General features: G+C 41.1%; 1 protein-coding gene across 1 annotated transcript in view; it reads right to left on the bottom strand.

Moving 5' to 3' along the window:
• The window catches only part of NfI (Nuclear factor I), a gene marked incomplete in the record, with an annotated part of 82,220 nt that extends 73,850 nt beyond the window's left edge, over positions 1-8,370 (bottom strand). Inside the window, 2 exon segments of the mRNA XM_086533949.1 lie at positions 6,300-6,850; positions 8,274-8,370.
• Between the last annotated feature and the right edge of the window lie 1,429 nt (positions 8,371-9,799).

The following is a 9,799-nucleotide window of genomic DNA, read 5'->3' as shown; positions in this document are numbered from 1 at the left end:
GTGTGTGTGTGAGTCAATACAAAATTTGAAGAGTAATATTTTATCTCCGAAACTGATTTAGCTGATATCTATCAAAATTTGTAATAAGCAGGAAAGGTCATCTATATCCCTTTCTATAGTTTAATTAAAACTGAATCCACGTCAAGACTGTACACGATGAATTCACTACAGCTGATGATATTGATTTCGAAAACGATCGCCACGCACACACACACACTCAGAAAGAGAGAGAGAGAGAGAGAGAGAGAGAGAGAGAGAGAGAGAGAGAGAGAGAGAGAGAGAGAGAGAGAGAGAGAGAGAGAGAGAGAGAGAGAGAGAGAGAGAGAGAGGGTGGGGGGGAGACAGAGAGAGAGAAAGAGCGACAAAGAGAGAGAGAGAACGAGAGAGAGAGAGAGAAATACAGGCAGAGAGATGACCAAACATACAAATAAATAAACAAAAATTATTCTACATCAAGAATAGAATCCAGAGGAGCAGGAGGGGGAGGGGAGGTAGAGGGGGTGGGGAAGGCGCAGAGGAGATGAGGAAGGGGGAGGGGGGAAGGGGAGGGGGGATTTTGAAACAGTCACATGTTGTTATTATTTATAAACAGGAATGTTCATCCTACCTTTAAGAGGGAAAGAGCGCTGGGGAAGGAGGGAGGGGGGGGAGGGGAGAAGAGAAAAGGGGGAGCGGGGAAAAATAAAAAGAGGAGGAGAAGGGGAAAGATAAAAAGGGGAAGAAGCGAGGGGAGGAAAGAGGAAAGAAAAGGGGAAAGATAGAAAGGGATGGGAAGGGGCGACACAAGAATAACTGCTGACGGTAAATTCGAATTTATATATTTATTAAAAAATAATAATGATACTAAACAAAATATAAAAGCAAACGAACAATATAACAAAAGTAGTAGAGTTTTATTCTTCAAAATATGAAGGAATTGTTATCTTCAAATGCAAACGTTAATTATAATGATAATAATTATGATAAATATCACAATCTCCAGCATTATAAGTATGGTGGCCATGATGATGACTATGTTTCTGATACTGATTCATACTAATGATAATAATGGTAATGATAATGACAATAATTCTGATTATAGTGGTTGCAGTAATAGTAGTACTAGGACTAGTAATAGGAATACTTATGATGATGATAAGGATAAAGATAATTGTGATAATAACAATAAGAAATACAACAACAACAATAATAATAATGATAATAATAAAAAACAAGAAAAAAAAACAGAAATAAAAAAGATAATAATATCAATATCAATAATATCAATATCAATAATAATCGTTATAATAATAATACAATACTAGTAATGATCATAATAAAAAAAGTAATAATTATGACAACAGTTTTCCCATTACTGCCTATGGCGGAATATATTAAGAGAATATTAGAATACATAAACAAACAAATGAAAGCTTGACCCTTCAACTACCCCCTCTCCCTCCCCCCCCCCTATACCCTCGACCATCATGTAAATATAACCCACACACTACCGTGCCTTGACCTGATATGACCCTTCGTATTCACCATCTTGCCCTCCGTGACCTTTCTCACACTAATGATACCTCCTTCATCCTCCCCCCTCTACCCGATACCCAATATCCCCCCCACCCCACCCCCGCACCAACCGGAAGGACTTGTCATGGTCCCTAACCACCCCCTTCCCCCCTCCTCCACCTCTCCTTCTACCCTCATTCCCTCCCTCCCTACTTCCTTCCTTCCTCCCCCCCCCCCACTCTCCTTCCTCTTCCCAACATCATCTCATCCCTCCCTCCTCCTTCTTTCCCCCCTCCATCCTCTCCTCCCCCCCCTTCCCTCATCCCTACCTCTCCCCCTCTCCCCCCTTCCCTCATCCCTACCTCTCCCCCTCTCCCCCCTTCCCTCATCCCTACCTCTCCCCCTCTCCCCCCTTCCCTCATCCCTACCTCTCCCCCTCTCCCTCCCCCATCCCTCTCCTCTTCCCCTCTCTCTTCCTCTCCCCTTTCCCCCTCTCCTCCTCCGGCTACCTAAAAGCTACTGTAACTGGAGATTCCCCCTGAGGGAAAAATGACCCCTGAAATGAGGTCAGGAAAGGTCAAGGATGTTCTTACAAGTGGATTCGTTGAGTTAGAAAGTGGACGAAAGTAATGATGAAAATTATTACTATTATTAAGTACTATAATTGTACTAGTGACAGTAACAGAATTAGTATCAATGAAAAATGGTAGTAGTAGTAGTAGTAATAGTAGTAGAATAAGTAGCAGTAGTAGTAAATAACAGCAGTAGTAGTAGTAGTAGTAGTAGAAGCAGCAGCAGCAACAGCAGCAGCAGTAGTAGTAGTAGTAACAGTAGGAACAGTAGCAACAGCAGTGACAATAATAACAACAATTTGAACAATATACATTCCATAACAACAGTATGATAACAAAGAATATTCACACTTCAAGAATTTAGTGAAAATAATTTTAGCAAAATATCTGAAACGTTTCTATAATACATCCAACCTGCTTTTCTGTCGTATCCGAAATATTTTTATACAATATAGAATACTGTTATATCATATTCTTAATATTTTTGTATAGTCCTCTAGACTTTATTATATCACGTCTTAATGGTTTGATATCTTATGAAAACATCGTGATGTTATATCATAAACATTATATTAAATACGAGACATTTTATTCATACAATATGCAATACTCTTTCTTGTTGTTATTCAAAACAGTGGTTTTTATTTTCTATTATTTTCCAAAACATTCTCTTCTTTTATTTTCGTTCGGAATGATGCGGATATAATTTTTAAAAATCCTAAATCATTGGTAACATGCAAATCATAATAATATGATAATAACAATAATCAAAATGATCATAGACGAATAAAATAGGCAGCGGAATACAGCGCACGAAACACTTTCGAAAAAAGTCCCATCCATAAAAAAAATAACGAAAACAGACAATAAAAAAAAATCGATCATAATAAAATCCAAACAACTATCAAAACAATAATGATAAACAATTTAAACCATGTTTAATAAATGTTTAGAAAGGAAAACAGAAGCAAATAGAATACTGATAAAACAAATGTCGGACGATCAAAATTTACAGCCAATCAATTATGAGAAAAAGAGAACAGACTATCATCGGTCAAGATTTACAAAACAAAAAACCGATCGAACAAGTTTTCCAAAAAAATCACCCCCAAAAAATATCAAGATGAAAAAACAGCAAAAAAGAAAGAAAATAATACTCAGACGAGTGATCAAAACAGCTTAGCATAACCTCCGATAGCCCTGCACCTCATAAGCAAGCCTCATAACACACCCTCATAGTCTAACCTCACAACATAGCCTCATAAAGTAACTCCACAACATACCCTCGCGAAATAACCTCATATCACACATTAAAAACAAGCGCATCCACATACAGGAAACTCATAGCACACACCTACATGAGCCGCCCACATAAAATAGGCTCATAGCGCCTCTTAATACACTTAATAAATACTTAAATATAAATAAATTAATAACTTAAAAAAAAACGCAAGCACAATCATACAAACATATACACCTACGAATACACACGAGACAAAAGCACGTCCGCTCACCCTACATGAAAAGCACATAAACACCCTCTTCCTTTCGAAATAAACGCATTAAAACTTACACACACAAAAAAAAAACGCACATGCACGGAGCGGCAAGTCGGCCTACCTTAAAAACACAAACCCAGTCCAAAGAAAGAGCCTCTAGCGACCTACTTAAAATCTATAAGAAAGAAATACTAGGGACATGGAGAGCTACCTTAAAATACCCCTCCCCCCCCCAAAAAAAAAAAACAATACCCAAAGCAACCCCTTCCCCTTAAAAAACGAACCTATAAATCAGATATCCTAAAACGGCACCCAAAAAATTATCAACTCCAAAAACATACCCCCTAAAAAACGCGCTGAAAAAATGTATGCCCTTGAAAAGTCACCTTAAACCCCAACCTCTCAAAGGGCACCTAAAAACATACACCAAAAACACACTTAAAATCATATCCCCTCAAAAACGTAAAATTATATTTCCTCAGAGAGCCCCCTAAAAACCATGCCCTAAACACAAAAAAGCACACCCAAACCTTATTTTAAAAAAACCTGTCACCATACCTAAAAGACCTAAAAGACAAACACTCCATAAAAAAAAAACATTAAAAAAACGCCAAAACTTCCCCTAAACATTCTTAAAAAAGACATACCTAAAATCCCTAAAATCCAAATAGATATAAATCCAAAAATTGCATATACTCACCCCTTCCTTCATACCCATAACATTCAAACAACCCCAGACCTAAACCCCAAAAATCAAGTATCTTTACCTAAAAAGATACCCCCCTTAAAAGAAATACATCCAAACCAAGGGAACCAACATAAAATTCCCTTAAAAATACACACACATACCTTCCCTAAATCCCTACAAAACATATGCAAAACCCTAAAACCAAGGGGACCTAAATACAGAAAAAAATACATTAACGTACTTTTTCTAAGCCCCCAAAAAGATACCCAAAACTCCCAAACGGGATGGACCTACCTAAAAAAAAAATCCTAAAAATACATGTACATCCTAAAATCGTACCCAAAGCCCCTAGAGTAATTAGGCCTACATTGAAATACATACCCAAAACCCAGAACCACGTAGACCTACCTTAAAAACAGGCCCCTCCCCCCAAAAAAAAAAATAATAATAATAAAAAATAAATAATAAAAAAATAAATAAAATTAGCAACTTACCTTAAATACAGCCCCCTCCCCCCCCCCACCCCAAATTAAAAAAAAATAAAAAATAAATTATAATAAAAAAAAAAAAAAAAGTTAGCAACTTAACATGTACATCCTAAAATCGTACCCAAAGCCCCTAGAGTAATTAGGCCTACATTGAAATACATACCCAAAACCCAGAACCACGTAGACCTACCTTAAAAACAGGCCCCTCCCCCCAAAAAAAAAAATAATAATAATAAAAAATAAATAAATGAATAATAAAAAATAAAATTAAGCAGACTTACCTTAAAAACAGGCCCCTCCCCCCCCCCCCAAAAAAAAAAAAAAAAAAATAAATGAATAATAAAAAAAAAAAAAATTAAGCAGACTTACCTTAAAAACAGCCCCCCCCCAAAAAAAAAATAAATAATAATAATAATAATAAATCAACAAGTAGACATACCTTAAAAACATACGCCGATAACCAAAGGACTTATTAAGAAGAAAAGAAAAAAAGAAAGAAAGGAGAGACGGACAGCAAGAAAATAAAAAAAAGTCCTTACAAACCTCTCTTCTTGCATGAACCCCACTAAAAAAAATCTACGTCCCCCTCTCTTCTTAAGTAAAGTAAATAGTAATAACAATAATAATACTAATAATAATAATGATAATAATAATAACAATAATAATAATAATAATGATAATAATAATAACAATAATAATAATAATAGATAAATTAAAGAATCCGAAAGAACAAGGGAACCTCATTCACATCAACCTCCTCCTCCTCCTCCAACCCCATACCCTCCCCCTCCCCCCCTAACCCAAAACAACCCCAAACAAACCTCTCTTTCCCCTCACATCACCCTCACTCTCTTCCAGTTCCTAACCCCACCATAAAAATTCAATACTTACCGTAACCTCTTAACCAAAAACTCCACGAACTCACGCAACCGAAAACTCCAAAGGGGAACCTGTGTGAACCTCACAACCATGATATTCCCCTTACTCACACAACCGAAAGCTCACAAGACAACCTACCGTAACCTCACAACCTAAAAATCCACTCACTCACTCAACCGAAAACTCACAGGGGACAACCTACCATAACCTCACAAACAAAAACTCCAAAGGGGAACCTACTGTAACTTCCCAACGCAAAATTCCACTTACTCATTCAACCAAAAAATCCATTCACTCACTCACTCACCCAAAAAATCCACTCCCTCACTCACAGAATGACCATTGTAATTTATGGAATAAAGTTTTGAATTTGAACTTGAACACTCAACCAAAAACTTCAAAGGGGAACCTACCATAACCTCCCAACGCATAATTCCACTCACTCATACAACCAAAAAATCCATTCAACAAAAAAACTCCTCCACTCACCCACCCAAAAACTCCACTCACTCGCTCAAAAACTCCACTCACTCACCCACAACCCAAAAACTCCACTCGGCCACACAACCAAAAACTCCAAGGGAGGACCTACCGTGGCCTCCCAACGCATAATTCCACTCACTCATTCAACCAAAAACTCCACTCACCCACTCAACCAAAAACTCCAAGGGGGACCTACCGTGGCCTCGGCGACTTTCGGGTACGAGGGGGGGCTTCGGGCGGCAACGAGCGTGGCTGTGGCAGAGGCCGTCGTTAAAAAGGCTTCAGGCTTTAAGGCTTCTCCGTCCATATTCACCATTTAGCGGCACAATTCGAAGGCAGATTGGACTTTGCGAAATTTTTTTAAGGAAAAAAATATATGGATTTTTTTTTGGGGGGGGTTCTTTTGATTTTTTTAAAATCTTTATCTCTTAATTTTCTTTTTCTTTCTTATCTTTTTAGCTTATATTATTTTCCTTATTTTCGATTTTCTTATTTCTTTATATATATTATTATTTCGTTTCGTTTTACGGCGATGAGGATCGAAGGAAGTGGGGGGGGTATAGGGGAGTGGGGGAGGTTTCACTCGCTCCCTACTCTTCCTTCGTGAAAAAAAAATTATGAAACACGATTTGATAACTAAAATGAAACCTTCACTTTTTGAAACGGATCCACATATACAAAAATAAAAAAAATGTATTTCGTATTTTTGTCGTTTTTGATCCAAGGGTCAAATTTGTCACAGCGGCACTGAAATGGTTAACAAATGCTGTATTTCCATTTCTATTTTCTCTTTGTTACACACGAAAGTCACTCACTGGTATCGATGGACACACGCAATAATTTAAGAAGTCCAATAAATACGTTTAATAAATAAGTTCAATAAATAGAGTCACTTCAAATAAATTAGTAAATAAGTTATTAATAAATAAGGTTTCCACAGCACCGGTCCTGAGTTTTTATATACTAGGGCTTCGGGTAAAGGCACGTGCGTTAAGTAGAAGGCACTTTACAACGGTATCTTCTTTAATAAATATATATATATTTTTTTTCCAGTTCCTCCTAGGCCTATAGACCACACCTGAGATTTAAGCCACTGAGAAATTTAATTTTCTATTTTGAGGGGGATTTTCTTCGTTTCAAATTTCCGTCTTCGTGAAATTTGTATCTTAAAAAAAGAGAGAGAAAAAAAATTGAATATACTTCTTTCTTCTTTTTTCGTTTTCTGTTTTTTCTTCGTAAAAGTCTTGAGACAAGGTCACGATCTCAGGACACACGAGGTCACCCCCCCAAACAGATCCCGGCCAGGAGGGAGATGGTGCTGTTGGCGAGGTGGCGAGGACACTGAGGAAGAAGAGGAGGAAGAGGAGGAGGAGGAGGAGGGAGGGGGGGAGGTAGGTATCTGGTCGGGGAGTCGAGGACGAAGGGTAGAGGGTAGAGGGGAGGGAGGGAGGGAGAAGGTCGGTAGTGTGGGGGTATTTAGTAGGGGAGGGAGGGAGGGAGAGGGTAGGGAAGAGGGTGGGTATAGGGGGTTAGAATGAGGGGGAGGGAGGGAGGGGGGAGGAAGAGGAGGACAGGAGGAGGAGGATGGTCGTGTGGAGGTATCTGGTGGTTGGGTTGCAGCTACGGAGATATTCTTAGGGAGGAACGCCGGCGTCTCGGAAATAGACCAGGAGAGGCGATGGCGGAGGCGTTCTCTCGCTCTCGCTCACTCACTCGCTCGCTCCCTCTCTCTCTCTCTCTTAACTTCTCTCTGGTCTCTCCCTTTGTCTCTCTCTGTAATCTCTGTCTCTCACTCTAGTTCTGCGTCTCTTTCCCTTCGATTTCCCTTTCCTTTTTTCCACTTCACTTTGTCTCTTTGCCTCTTTCTGCACTCCGCATGTGCAAATTTTCCACTTGTTCTTAAAATTCTTACTTTATCGTTTTTTCTTTCTCCTTCCTTCTTTTCTCTCTCACTCTCTCTCTCTTCTCTCCTCTTTCTCTCTCTCTCTCTCTCCTTCCCTCACTCTGCTTTGGGCACCGACCAATGGCCTTGATCCTGACTTCGGAGTTGGCCAGTGGATGCTGCCTCTTCTATTTCTCTGTCTCTCCACCTCCTCTCCTTCTCCTTTCTTCCTCTTCTTCTCCTTCTCCTTCTTCTTGTTCTTCTTCTTGTTCTTGTTCTCCTACTCACGCTGGCGTTGGAGGGGGACTCGAGAGTGCCCAGCTGATACTGCTCCGTGCCAGGCGGCCGTGCCAGACCAGGGTGCCACGGTGCCAGAAGCCCAGGCAGCCAAGTGAGCTAACATCATTGAGTCTGCTACACCGAGGGAGAGAGAGAGAGAGAGAGAGAGAGGAGGGGGTATAGGGCGTGCGGGGGGGAAGTTGTGGGGGGGAAGCAGGTATGAAGGGGGGCGGGCGGGCGGGGGGGGGGGGCGGGGGAGAAGAAGGAAGGAGGGGGGGGAGGGGAAAAGAAGGGAAACAGCGCGCGCACATACTCACTCACGCACACGTACACGTATACGGCGACGGTAAAGCATTGGGGAAGGGGGGGTAGGGTAGGGGTAGGGGGGAAGAGATGGCGGAGGGTATGGGGGGGGGGTGGAGGTGACGGGAGGAAAGAGAGTATGAGGAGGAGTAAGAATAAGAGTAAGAAAACGGGTAAACAAACGAAGGAGACAGAGAAGAAAGAGAGCAAAAGAAAAACGAGGCGAAGGTATCATAAACATAAAAATAAGAACAGAAGAAAGAGACAAGAGAGAAAGAGAAGGAAGAAAGAAGGAGAGATAGAGATAGAGAGAGAGAGGGGGGGAGGGGGTGAAGTGAAGGGGGTAGTAAGAAGGTAGCCGGCGGGGGAGGGAGAGAGAGAGAGAGAGAGAGAGAGAGAGAGAGAGAGAGAGAGAGAGAGAGAGAGAGAGAGAGAGAGAGAGAGAGAGAGAGAGAGAGAGAGAGAGAGAGAGAGAGAGAGAGAGAGAGAGGGGGGGAGGGGGGGGGGGCAAGGGTAGACGGGGCCGGGCACCCCCCGAGTTCGCCGTCTTGAGGTATTTTGGGCACCGGGAGCCAACACACAACACTCGCTCACTCGTGGCTCCCTGTGGCGCCCCCGTGGCTCCTCCCGCCCGCCCGCCCGCCCGCGAGCGCCGTCGTCATCTTGTGCCCGATCGCTGTCGCTGTCCGCCCATTTCCGATGCGATATTTCCTTTCATTATTTTTTAAATTTGCTTGTGTGCTTTTCTACTTTGCTTTTTTTGCGTTGTTTATGATAAAAATTGTCCTGTTTTTTGTCTGACTTTTTAAATATTTTTTCCATTATATTTTTCCTAGCGTTACTGCCTTTATACTTATTCTAATTTTCACCCTATCCCTCTCCCCCCTTTCTCCTCTCCCCCCCCCTCCTATACACCCTCCCCTCCCTACCCTAATTCAGGGTCTAAATCCCCCGCCCTTAACACGTGGTAAAGCGCGTGCACACTACGACCCTAACCCATTCAGGGACGGAAGCGTGAAGAACAGGGCATACCAGATGGTATCACGGGAGAACATGGTATCGCATATGTGTGGTATAACGGGAGAAGATGGTATAACATATGTGTGGTATAACTTGAGAACATGGTATAGCATATGTATGGTATAACTTGAGAACATGGTATAGCATATGTGTGGTATAACGGGAGAGCATGGTATAGCATATGTATGTGTGGTATAACGGGAGAGCATGGT

The sequence above is a fragment of the Penaeus japonicus genome, unplaced genomic scaffold, assembly GCF_977035675.1.
Source record: "Penaeus japonicus unplaced genomic scaffold, GWHDUDI00000001_assembly GWHDUDI00000040, whole genome shotgun sequence".
Lineage (NCBI taxonomy): Eukaryota > Metazoa > Arthropoda > Malacostraca > Decapoda > Penaeidae > Penaeus > Penaeus japonicus.
The sequence above is the reverse complement of the archived record's forward strand: the minus strand, read 5'-3'. Positions and strand labels throughout refer to the sequence as shown.